The following is a 13,554-nucleotide window of genomic DNA, read 5'->3' on the forward strand; positions in this document are numbered from 1 at the left end:
GCTCAACTGGCTCACAAAAATCTTGAAAATTTTACCACAAGTTACTGGGAAGCTGGTATGAGCCAACGCAACACAACACTAACCATATTTGCCTATTCTGTAAAACAAATGCCATATAAATGAAATTCGTTTCTATGTCTTCTTTTGCATTTGGTGTCTTTTGCACAAATAAGGTGTGTGAGATTCATGCATGTTACTGCATGTGGCAGTAGCTTATTGCCTTTTATTGCTGAATGATATTCCAACATACAAATAGAAAACAGTTTGTTTAACTAAATACCTCTTAATGGACATTTGTATCATTTTCAGGTTTAGCTCTTTGTTTTTGGCTCTTTTTCTTTTCTTTTTTTGTTTCCATTTTTTTAGCCGCATCCACAGCATATGGAAGTTTAGAAGTTCCCAGGCCAGAGCTGCCACCTAGGCCATAGCTATAGCAACACCCAACCCTTAACCCACTGTGCCACAGTTGGAACTCCTTCAGGTTTGGTTCTTATTAATAAAACTATGGTCACCAGTATAGACTTTTATGTAAACTCATACATTGATTTTATTTAATAAAATCCTAAGCATGGACTTGTCGGGTCAGTGGGTGTTTAGCTTTATGAGACAATGCCAAAATATCTTCCAAGTAGTTTTAATTTTGCATTTTTGCCAGCAATATATGAGTTTTTAAGTCAAATTATATTCTTGACAACACTTGAAATTGCTAGTCTTTGTATTTTATCCATTCTAATGGATAAGAAGTAGTATTTCATTATGTATTAAATGGACTTTGCTAAGAAATAATTTCTTTGAAAATCTTTCCAAGTAGTTCTTAGTCATTTTTATGTTTTCTATAACAAAGTGACTTTTCAATATCTTTTCCCCCTTACACATATTTTGTCAGATTATGTGCTGTATTTCCCCCATTTCCACAATCACTGCTCAGTAATGCTATGGGACAAAGGAATGTCATGTGGCTGGTAGCACGGACACCAATTTGGACTCATTGCCCTCTGCAGGTTCTTTCAAAAACAAGGTCTGCACTCAATTATTTGAACTGAACTGGGAACTGAAAGGCTTACTGAAAAGCTTACTAGCAGCATACATTAAAGATACTGCAGACCTGTCACCACCACCCCTTCCCAGGGTAGGCCCTGTTTGAGAGACTCCTACAATTGTAAATAACATTTTTTTTCCCCTTGGCATCATCTGTGCTCTGGGGCTGTACTTCTTGGGGGGAAGTCAGACATTCAGAAAACACAGTGACTTTCCTCTTAGAAGTAGTCATAATAGCATCTTCAATAATTTGAGAAGACAATATTGGTAGAACTAGCCCTCAGACTACAAAAATCTCACCAAAATGAGGCTACCCTTTGCAAGGACCTTTCTAAAGGGAAAACTAAGATAGCTGTGTTGTTTATATTATCCAAACTTCAATTAGGAAAGTCTCCAATTAGGAAAGGTGGTAGAAAATTTTTAAAGTGATCACAACGGACCTGAAGAAATTCATGCCAGTCTCAACTCACTGTCTGGTGTTGTTATACATGATAGAATTGGCCTAGATTGCTTTCCTGCAGGCCCAGGTAGAGTTTCTGCAATCATTAGTACATCCTACTGTGTCTTAGGCTTTAATGCATGGATGGACCAAATGAAAAAGGTAGTACAAAAACTTAAGGAGAACACCACTTGGAATTCTAAGGTAGACACTGATGATTTACGAGAACTGCTCTGCTAGTTGTGTCATAGACTCTCCTAGTTGAAGTTAATACTACATTTGGGTCTGATCCTGCTGCTCATCCAGTAAATAGTAGGTTTAAAATTAAATGCTAGAATTGGTCTCATTTTACATTGGTCAGATTAATCATCAGAAAATTCACCAGAATATATTCACCAGCCAAGGTGATATAGGAACAAGGGTGCATATAGTTGAGGAAAACAATTTTCCAAGGGTGTATTTGTATTTCTCTTTATCTTGGAAGAATAGGCATTGACAGACATTTGTTCTAGACTATATATACAAGGTTATTTGTATTATAAACAGCCTTGGAAGATAGAGGTGATGTCTTCTTCCAAAGCAAGGATAGGCATTCTTCCTTTTCAGTATAATAATAATAATACAATAGTAATAATAATAATAATAATAATAATAATAATAATAATAATAATAATAATAATAATATAAATCTCCTTCTGAAATAAAGTGCCGGCAATCTTAATGCCCATTATAAAAAATTTGAGTTCCCTAAGCTTAGGGCTCTCTCTAAAGCACAATACATTGCATGTACTGTTGTCAATTGGCCCTCTTCATGCTATTCTATAGGAACTGGGACTCAGGGAATTAACATAAAAAGGCTAATATTCTAGGTACTGTTGATGTTGTGAATAATAAACTGTCATTCTCTGACCCATGTAACTGTGGCTGGCTATCTTGTGAGCCTCTAAGAAGGATGACGTCTCAGATCTATACAGTTTTTGGCAGTGTCTATGTCCAGTAAAATATAGGTAAGAGAAAGGTCGTAGCTGTATTATTGGTTAAAGAGTAAACTCTGGAAACAAAGTACTTATTTAAAGGAGAACAGATTAAAAGACTGTTGTAGTATATCTACACAATGTGTACTATAGTTATAATTACATGGTTATAAAAATTAAAGAACTGAAAAGCCTGACAATTTGGAGCATTCTCAAAGACAGTATGTTGTGTGATAGAAGTCAGACACAAAATAGTACGTACAATATGATCCCATTTACAGAGTATACAATACTCTATCAATATCAATAGAAAAACTGTGAAGGTAATCAGAAAACAAGGAAAATCTGAAAAAAATATCACATCCAAAAGAGCTAAGAAAACATGACAACTAAATGTAATATGACACACTGGATGAGATCCTGAAATAGAAAAAAGATATTAGGTAAAAACCAAGGACATCTCAATAAACTATGGACTTTAATTAACAATAACGTATCCCGCATGACTCAATCAGGATAAATGTACTAAGGGATAATTACACACTAAATAATTACTGGGCAAACTGTGTATGGGTATGGTTATGGGAACTTTCTGTACTAAAATCTAAAACTATTCTAAGTAAAAAATTATTTAAATTTTTTAAATGGCTAAGCATCCTCACAGAAAGAGAGCAAGACAGCGCTGACTTCCGGGGCATGTGACTATTATCAGTTTTAAACTTTTTTCAGTGTTCCATACTTTTCTCAGTCACGTTATTTTATCTCTTGCATTTTCTATTAGTCTTTAATCACATATCCAAGGCCTCTTAGGAACACAATCAGTATCTAATAAATTTGTATATAGTGGTAAGACATCCATAGGTCATTTTCCCTTAGTAACTTTTCATTATCAGTGATGAGACACTATTTCACTCTATGTTTATAGACAATATCTACTAGAAAGAAAATAAACCAACTGGTTTCTATTGACACCAGGATTTTGTTCTACAAGTACTGGAGTTCTCCATATAATTTGCAGAACTATTTAGTGATTCATACTTCTTCTTAAGAATTTAAATAAAAATGACTTGATATTAGTATCTCATAATCAAAATACTATTCCAGCAAATGGGGAAGTTAGGTCATGTCCGCAATACATTATAAATGGAAACATTTTAAATAAATCTTTCAAGTTACTATTGTTTATTTTGAAAACAAACCCCCACATAAGTCTGGCTCCAAATTATCAAATTTGCAGAATGGCAGACACCAGCCAGCTGTCATTTAATGAACAGTTTTGTCATATATGGACATTACTAGAGTTTATTACCTATTCTATTATCCTATAAAAATAGATATATCAATTAGTTCAATGGAGAAGTGGAGAAACAACAGTGATTTTGATAGGACATAATGCCAAGGCTAATATAATTTGATATCACAGGAACAATTGCATGATCCATTCTATACTGTCCAAAATGTTGACAAGCCTTTCTCTAAGTAAAACATTTATAGAAATATCACAGGCAAGAAACCCATGGGTCAAATCTGATTATATATTCAAGTAACATTAATCATGCCATGTCTCTAGATGTTTAAAATTAAAGTTTGAAGATTAACTATTAGTACAAACATTGGTGAGAAATTTTAATAATTTAAAAATAAATTGAGTACTAACAATTCTGAATGGTTCATTAGTTATTCAATTTTCTTTCTTTCTCTCTCTCTTTCTCCCTTCCTTCCTTCCCTCTCTCCCTCTCTCTCCCCTTCTTTCCTTCCTTCCCTCCCTCCTTCCTACTTTCCTCCCCTCCTTCCTTCCTTCCTTCCTTCCTTCCTTCTTTCTCTTTTTAGGTCCACATCCAAGACATATGGAAGTTCCCAGGCTATGGGCTGAATTGGAACTACAGTTGCTGACCTCTGCCAAAGCCACAGCAACAAAGGATTCAAGCCACATCTTCGACCTTCACCACAGCTCACAACAATGCAGGCTCTCTAACCCACTGAGAGAGGTCAAGGATCAAACTCGCATCCTCATGAATACTAGTTGGGTTCCTTACCACTGAGCCACAACAGGAACTCCTAGATTTTCTATCACTACCTACATCAAATGAAAATCAAGACACAGATAGACTAAAATATTAATAACTTTTTAAGTTGCATTTCTAACCCCAAAGTCTCAATCCTTTTGGTAATTTTTTGAGTCAAGAATGAAAGTATCTTTTCTTTATAAGATTTCACCAAATCATTATTGAATAAAACTGTACATATAAACATTCTTAAACTTCAAAAGAAGGTATGAATACATGCCCAGAAATAAAGTTTTAATCTGATTTCCATTGAAAGGAAGATTAAAAAACATAATCATATAAAAAAGTTTATATTTTTCCAAACAAATACTTATATTTTGCTGAAAAGAGATTGCTAAAATCAATGTGTAGCTTGTATGTCCATTCTAAATATTAGATGTTGCAACAGAATTTTCTAAAGACTATGGAAAGAGAAAGAGATATTTGATTTGTATGAGTTTTCCAGATTACTAGGAATTAATTTTTTCTTTATCTTTTATTGTAATATTATTTTACCTCAAATTCAATTATAGAAATAAAATTAGGTATCCAACAAAATATAACGAAGTCTGTAGACAGAAATTACATTGCAGTCATCCTTCTAGAGATGCTAGTAGACACACCACTTTTTGTTAATCTTATTAGACCCATAAAGGGCAGCCTTTGTTTAATAGCAAATTTTGACATTTATTACCTTGCTTGTAAAAGATTTTTCCCTCATCAATTTATGAAGTCATAAGTGCATCACTTTTCTTGAATATTGCATTATCTCTGATATTCTAACTTGTTCTTATTTCCTCTGTTCTAATGCACAGGGTTCTAATACAACATCCTTGAATAATGAACAGAATGTTTGTGTCTCTACAGCCAGTGTCCTAGTAATGGCAGAAAGTTCTTCTGTTCAATGAGATATAAGCAATTGGTTTAAAATTTAAAATAAAAGAATTGAAGTTACATATGTGTAATCCCTCAGTACTTATGTGTTATTGTGTGTGAGAGTAAATTCATGTTTTTAACTGTGTGGTGGGAAAACACGTAAATATATCATCTACATCAGACCCTACCTGCTACTAAAATAATTTAATCAATCTTTTTATTTTTTCTAGTTATAGGACACTAGTTCGTTTTACTTTCTAAGAATATTTCTCCTTGTGGAAGTAAAGAGGCCTTTCAAATAGTTATTGAATAAGCTATATATTATATTTTAAACATAACTTCACAGTTTTATTATCTTAATTTTTTTTTTTTTTTTTAAAGATGAAGGTTAGAACTGGATGACCTGGCCTTTTTTCTTCTTGTCTCTTTCCCGTTCAAAACCTTTCTATCTATTAATGGCCAGTAAACCTCAAAACAATTCCTTTTGAAGTTTGACCTTCTAGAAAATCTGCTTAGCCTGACAACCATAGCTGTCCTCCTTTCTGTCATAATGCTGCTTTCCTTGGGCACAGTGGAAATCACTGCACTTCTGGCCCTACTTCATGTTATGTGACTTGTACTTGCCACATCTGAATTGAATATCTGTATGTTTTAGGAGTGTTCACTATGTTTCCAGGAGAAATGCTAGTATAAAAGGCTATTTACTATTTTGTTTGATGAAAATAGGATGAGGTTTCTGGATACAGTTTTTTCATTACATCAGACTGCTTTCACTTGAAGTTAATTTAGATAAATTCAGTTGGCAGAATGTGACACTGTAAGATTTCATTTATAGTAAATGAAATTCAAATATTGCTTTTGTTTTAAGGAACTAAAATACTTTATAATATCTCAGATTTTCAGTATTATTTATATTTTGAAATGTAGATATACAGCAGAAATGTAGGTAGGAATAAGTCAATTGATTGCTCAAAGCATTTAAAAACCCAGTTACTAATACAGCAAAATTTTATTGAGCATGTGATTGTTCTGGGAAATTTTCTAAGTATGGGAAGAGAATTGTGAATTAACTTATCAAAAATTCCTACTTCAAGTGGATTTTAGATTCTAAAAGGACAGAAAATAAAAAAGTAATTTCATTATTCTCAGAGTTCTCTATGTTTACTGACTTTCCTCTTCAAAATTTAATTATGCCTTTAAGTTTTCAAAATTATTAACCAACATACTCGAGTAAGTTCCACAGCAAAGTTTAAGGAAGGAAAACAAACACAAGGAATTAATGACATCATAGAGATCCAGACATTTAATCCAGTGCCATTAAATAATATTCCCGCATTTTAGGCATAGATAAATTTCAAAAAGTGATTTATTCAAGCTATAGAAATATATCTGAAAAAAATGTAGACTCTGGTAATAATAAGATTTTTATTCTACCTATAAAATATCATGGTCACTTCATAATCTTAGCTAACATATTTAAATTATTAATTTTAAAATTAATATTTTAAGGTCTCGCAAAGACAAGTATTCTATGAGATCCAAGTTATCTTTAAACTGGAAAAATTTAGTATCAATTTGGAATTTCTTTTACCCACTTCTTGTAGAATCCTCTATAGTTATTCAAAGGAGTGCTCTTCCAATTTAGTATAGTGGCTCTTAAACTGGAATTTAGAAAATTTGAGGTAAGACATTCGCAAGACATGAGGTCAGACATTTATGTTATCCTGGCCATGGCTTTTCCTCTATTAATATGTCCATTAAAGTAGGTGATGTATAAAACTCTTTCCCAAATCAAATTCCTGAAGCTATTCTGATGAAACAACTCTAAATCTGGGCAGTGTGTATTGGAACAGCCTAACTTTGACCATCTTAAAAATCTCTAAAATGAACAACCTTAAGGTAAATTTAAATGTGGCTTTAAGAGATGTACCTAAGCAGTAATCAAGAAATTTTGAAGATCTGCTTGAGTAGAGTGATTATAAAAGAGCCCCCAAACCGCACGACAGAATTATCAATGCATTACTTCTCAACTGTGAAATTTCTGAATGCCATTAAAATTTTGAAATCTCACAGAGACTAAAACTGTGAATAGGCCCCTAAGTCCTTGTGTTTTGAAGTAAAAGGCTTTCCCTTTAGACTCCCAGGCTTCCTCTCAGTCTCAAAAAACTGATTCAAGAGTTAATGAGCAGGAAATACTGTTACAGCTAAAAACTTGTTAAAACAGTCTCTAAGACATCATGCCCTACCTTGGCTCAGGAAGTTACTCTAACCGGCTTTTCACAAATGATTTCTTCCTTGCTGAATTGCTTTCTTTTACTAATGGTTACTTTCTAGTTAGAGTTAGACTGCACCTGTGTTTTCTTTTGGAATTGGAACACTCCCTAACACGCTCTTCCATCTGTGAGCAATCTTCACCACAGAGAGAAGGTCAAGGTGCAATAGTCCTGAAGGCCACCAGCAACTGTCACCGGACTATGTGACTCCAGCCTTAACAATTTTGAAATGATCTATGGAGGGAGAAGAAGGCAGGTAGCCTAATCCTTATCAACAGCTAAACTTGTAAAACCCCTTGATATGCCCTCTCAAGGGAAGACAAAGTTTGGAGGTATTAGCCTGCTGCGGCCTCCTTTGCCTGGCAAAGCAATAAAGTGTTCTTTCTGCTTCACCCAAAGCTTCTCAGACTTAATTAGTGGTGGTGTACAAAGGCTGCGTTTTACCTACACATTTTGCAGATATGTTTACCAATAAAAGCCTTACCTTAATTATAAGCTAAATCTGATTCCTGTTTTAATTCTTATCTTTTAAACATCTACTTTCTCGGAGTTCCCGTGGTGGCGCAGTGGTTAACGAATCCGACTAGGAACCATGAGGTTGCAGGTTCGGTCCCTGGCCTTGCTCAGTGGGTTAACGATCCGGCGTTGCCGTGAGCTGTGGTGTAGGATGCAGACGTGGCTCGGATCCCGCGTTGCTGTGGCTCTGGCGTAGGCTAGAGGCTATAGCTCTGATTCGACCCCTAGCCTGGGAACCTCCATATGCCACGGGAGCGGCCCAAGAAAGAGCAAAAAGACAAAAACAAAAAACAACAAAAAAAAATCTACTTTCTTATATACATTGGAAAGCAAGCCTGGTTATTGCAGTAGCATTTGAAACTAAGACGTATTCAAGAGAAAAGGTGTTTGTCTTCATCAGAATTTTACTTGTCGACAAGATCTGATGATGGAGAGATTCAAATCTAGATCTATGAGAAACGGATGCAAAACCTGAATTACAAAGTCCAGGGATAAAAAAGATTTGGAGAAAGAGATGGTGCTTAGTATAAGAGTATGTTTTTTTAATTAAATATTATTTGTTTATTGTCAGCAAAAATTGTGAAAGACTGGTAATAGTCCAAAAAGATAATTTGATGTCTTTCATTGGAAAACTAAATGCTTTCTAGGATACCTTTCTGGATTATGTCCACCTTTCATTGTCTTCGATCTATTTTACGACTCTATAAGTTATAGAACACTGAAAATAATACAAATTAGCTGTATTCACAGAAAACTAAATTTTCTGTGTCAGGTGTACTAATTATTGCCCTATGGATAGATCTATTTGTATCTACATGTAAATTCATTTCGGTATCACTTTTCTGTCTACATATATGTGATATTTTTATTTTCCTTTGACCTGTTGAAAGATTTTATGGATCTTAATATTAAAATAGTATATTTTATGTGTGTTTATTTTACATTGTTAAGAGTCATTATCTTTTTTAATATTTTTATTCTTTACCAGTATTCAAACATTTGTGTTCATAAAAATCAGATAATTAAAGATAAGGCAATTTTGGTTTATCTTTCACATCCTGAGATTTTTTTTTTTTTTTTTTTTTTTTATTTTCCCACTGTACAGCATGGGGGTCAGGTCATCCTTAGATGTATACATTGCAGTTACAGTTTTTTCCCCCACCCTTTCTTCTGTTGCGACATGAGTATCTAGACATAGTTCTCAATGCTATTCAGCAGGATCTCCTTATAAATCTATTCTAGGTTGTGTCTGATAAGCCCAAGCTCCCGATCCCTCCCACTCCCTCCCCCTCCCATCAGGCAGCCACAAGTCTCTTCTCCAAGTCCATGATTTTCTTTTCTGAGGAGATGTTCATTTGTGCTGGATATTAGATTCCAGTTATAAGTGATATCATATGGTATTTGTCTTTGTCTTTCTGGCTCATTTCACTCAGGATGAGATTCTCTAGTTCCATCCATGTTGCTGCAAATGGCATTATGTCATTCTTTTTTATGGCTGAGTAGTATTCCATTGTGTATATATACCACCTCTTCCGAATCCAATCATCTGTCGATGGACATTTGGATTGTTTCCATGTCCTGGCTATTGTGAATAGTGCTGCAATGAACATGCAGGTGCATGTGTCTCTTTTAAGTAGAGCTTTGTCCGGATAGATGCCCAAGAGTGGGATTGCAGGGTCATATGGAAGTTCTATGTATAGATTTCTAAGGTATCTCCAAACTGTTCTCCATAGTGGCTGTACCAGTTTACATTCCCACCAGCAGTGCTGGAGGGTTCCCTTTTCTCCACAGCCCCTCCAGCACTTGTTATTTGTGGATTTATGAATGATGGCCATTCTGACTGGTGTGAGGTGGTATCTCATGGTAGTTTTGATTTGCATTTCTCTTATAATCAGCGATGTTGAGCATTTTTTCATGTGTTTGTTGGCCATCTGTATATCTTCCTTGGAGAAATGTCTATTCAGGTCTTTTGCCCATTTTTCCATTGATTGATTGGCTTTTTTGCTGTTGAGTTGTATAAGTTGCTTGTATATTCTAGAGATTAAGCCCTTGTCAGTTGCATCATTTGAAACTATTTTCTCCCATTCTGTAAGTTGTCTTTTTGTTTTCTTTTTGGTTTCCTTTGCTGTGCAAAAGCTTTTCAGTTTGATGAGGTCCCATGGGTTTATTTTTGCTCTAATTTCTATTGCTTTGGGAGACTGACCTGAGAAAATATTCATGATGTTGATGTCAGAGAGTGTTTTGCCTATGTTTTCTTCTAGGAGTTTGATGGTGTCCTGTCGTATATTTAAGTCTTTCAGCCATTTGGAGTTTATTTTTGTGCATGGTGTGAGGGTGTGTTCTAGTTTCATTGCTTTGCATACAGCTGTCCAGGTTTCCCAGCAATGCTTGCTGAATAGACTTTCCTTTTCCCATTTGATGTTCCTGCCTCCCTTGTCAAAGATTAATTGACCATAGGTGTCAGGGTTAATTTCCAGATTCTCTATTCTGTTCCATTGGTCTGTCTGTCTGTTTTGATACCAGTACCACACTGTTTTGATGACTGTGGCTTTGTAGTATTTCTTGAAGTCTGGGAGAGTTATGCCTCCTGCTTGGTTTTTGTTTCTCAGGATTGCTTTGGCGATTCTGGGTCTTTTGTGGTTCCATATAAATGTTTGGATTGTTTGTTCTAGTTCTGTGAACAATGTCATGGGTAATTTGATAGGGATTGCATTGAATCTGTAGATTGCTTTGGGTAGGATGGCCATTTTCACAATATTGATTTTTCCAATCCAGGAACATGGAATATCTTTCCATTTCTTTACATCTTCTTTGATTTCTTTGATTAAGGTTTTATAGTTCTCGGCATATAGGTCCTTTACCTCCTTGGTCAGGTGTATTCCGAGGTATTTGATTTTGTGAGGTACAATTTTAAAAGGTATCATTTTTTTGTATTCCTTTTCTAATGTTTCATTGCTGGTATACAGAAATGCAACTGACTTCTGAATGTTCATCTTATATCCTGCCACTTTGCTGAATTTATTAATCAGTTCAAGGAGTTTTGGGGTTGAGTCCTTAGGGTTTTCTAGGTATAGTATCATATCATCTGCATACAGTGACAGTTTGATCTCTTCTCTTCCTATATGGATGCCTTTGATTTCTTTTGTTTGTCTAATTGCTGTGGCTAAGACTTCCAAAACTATGTTGAAGAGCAGTGGTGAGAGTGGGCATCCCTGTCTTGTTCCAGATTGGAGTGAGAAGGCTTTCAGTTTTTCCCCATTGAGGATTATATTTGCTGTGGGTTTATCATAAATGGCTTTGATTATGTTCAGGAATGTTCCCTCTATACCCAGTTTGGCGAGGGTCTTGATCATGAATGGATGTTGAACTTTGTCAAATGCTTTTTCTGCGTCTATTGAGATGATCATATGATTTTTGACCTTTTTTTTGTTAATGTGGTGTATGATGCTGATTGATTTGCGTATGTTGAACCATCCTTGTGAACCTGGGATGAACCCAACCTGGTCATGGTGTATAATTTTTTTGATATGTTGTTGGATTCGGTTGGCTAAGATTTTGTTGAGAATTTTTGCATCTATATTCATCAATGATATTGGCCGATAGTTTTCTTTTTTGGTGGTATCTCTGCCTGGTTTTGGAATGAGGGTGATGGTGGCCTCATAGAATGTCTTTGGGAGTATTCCTTCTTCTTCAACCTTTTGAAAGAGTTTAAGGAGGATGGGCACCAATTCCTCTTTATATGTTTGATAAAATTCACCTGTGAAGCCATCTGGTCCTGGACTTTTATTTGTAGGGAGTGATTTTGTGTCCTCTTCAATTTCATTTCTAGTGATCGGTCTGTTCAGTTGGTCTGTTTCTGCTTGATTCAGTTTTGGCAAGCTGTAAGATTCTAGAAAATTGTCCATTTCTTCCAGATTGTCAAACTTGTTGCCATACAGTTGTTCATAGTATTCTCTTATGGTTTTTTGTATTTCTGCTGTATCCGTTGTGATTTCTCCTTTTTCATTTATAATTTTGGTGATTTGGGTTCTTTCTCTCTTCTTTTTAGTGAGTCTGGCCAGGGGTTTGTCAATTTTGTTGACCTTTTCAAAGAACCAGCTCTTGGTTTTATTAATTTTCTCTCTTGTTTTTTGAGTCTCTATTTTATTGATTTCTTCTTTGATCTTTATCATTTCCTTCCTTCTGCTGACTTTAGGACTTTTTTGTTCTTCTTTTTCTAATTCGTTTAGGTGGAGGGTTAAGTTGTCCATTTGGGATCTTTCTTCTTTTTTGAGAAAGGCCTGGATTGCTATAAATTTCCCTCTGAGCACTGTTTTCACAGCATCCCATAGATTTTGAGAGATTGTGTCTTCATTATCATTTGTTTCAAGGTAGTTTTTAATTTCCTTCTTGATTTCCTCATTGACCCATTGGTTTTTTAGTAGCATGTTGTTTAGTCTCCATGGAGTAGGTTTTTTCTCTTTCCTTTTCCCATGGTTGATTTCTAATTTCATGGCATTGTGGTCAGAGAAGATACTTGAGATAATTTCTACGCTCCTAAATTTATTGAGATTCGCTTTGTGTCCCAATATGTGGTCGATTCTTGAGAATGTTCCATGAGCATTTGAGAAGAATGTGTATTCTGCTTTTTTTGGATGTAGTGTCCTGAAGATATCAATTAAGTCTAACTTTTCTATTGTTTCCTTTAGGATCTCTGTTGCTTTATTGGTTTTCTGTCTAGAGGATCTGTCCATTGATGTGAGGGGGGTATTTAGGTCTCCTACTATGATTGTATTCTCATCAATATCTCCCTTTATGTCTGTTAATATTTGTTGTGTGTATCTGGGTGCTCCTGTATTTGGGGCATATATGTTGACAATAGTAACATCCTCTCCTTGGATGGATCCCTTAATCATTAAATAGTGTCCTTCTTTGTCTTTCTTTATGCCTTTTGTTTTAAAGTCTATTTTGTCTGATATGAGCGTTGCGACTCCTGCTTTTCTGTCATGTCTATTGGCGTGAAATATTTTTCCCCACCCTTTCACTTTCAATCTATACGTATCTTTTGTCCTAAGGTGAGTTTCTTGTAGGCAGCATATTGAAGGTTTTTGCCTTTTTATCCACTCAGCCACTCTGTGTCTTTTGATTGGGGCATTCAGTCCATTGACATTTAAGGTGATAATTGATAGATGATTATTTATTGCCATTTGAACCTCGTGTTCCAGTTGATTCTATGGTTCTCCATTTTTTTTTTTTTTTTTTTTTTTTGGTTGGATGGTCTCCTGTTATTATCTGCTTGAGTGTTTTTTTTTTTTTTCATTTTTTGCAAATGCAATATTTGGTTTTGGCTTGTGATTGCCCTGTTTTTTAAGTATGCTAACCCCTTCCCATAAATGTGTGTTTTAGCCTGATGG

The 13,554-nt window shown here is 35.1% G+C and overlaps 1 long non-coding RNA gene across 2 annotated transcripts in view; it reads left to right on the forward strand.

Annotated features, from left to right (window-relative positions):
• LOC102167263 (uncharacterized) overlaps positions 1 to 8,465 on the forward strand; it is a 384,081-nt gene extending 375,616 nt beyond the window's left edge. Inside the window, exon 4 of one of the 2 annotated variants that reach the window (XR_014803464.1) lies at positions 4,282 to 8,465. This is a non-coding gene — a long non-coding RNA (uncharacterized LOC102167263). The remainder of the gene's footprint in view (positions 1 to 4,281) is intronic. The other variant, XR_014803462.1, reaches the window with a different exon arrangement.
• Positions 8,466 to 13,554: the final 5,089 nt, after the last annotated feature.

The sequence above is a fragment of the Sus scrofa genome, chromosome 5 (genome assembly GCF_054392235.1).
Source record: "Sus scrofa isolate SSC_HxYL_T2T_F1_AM1 chromosome 5, Sscrofa_HxYL_maternal_Yorkshire_Landrace_v2.0, whole genome shotgun sequence".
Classification (NCBI taxonomy): Eukaryota; Metazoa; Chordata; class Mammalia; order Artiodactyla; family Suidae; genus Sus; species Sus scrofa.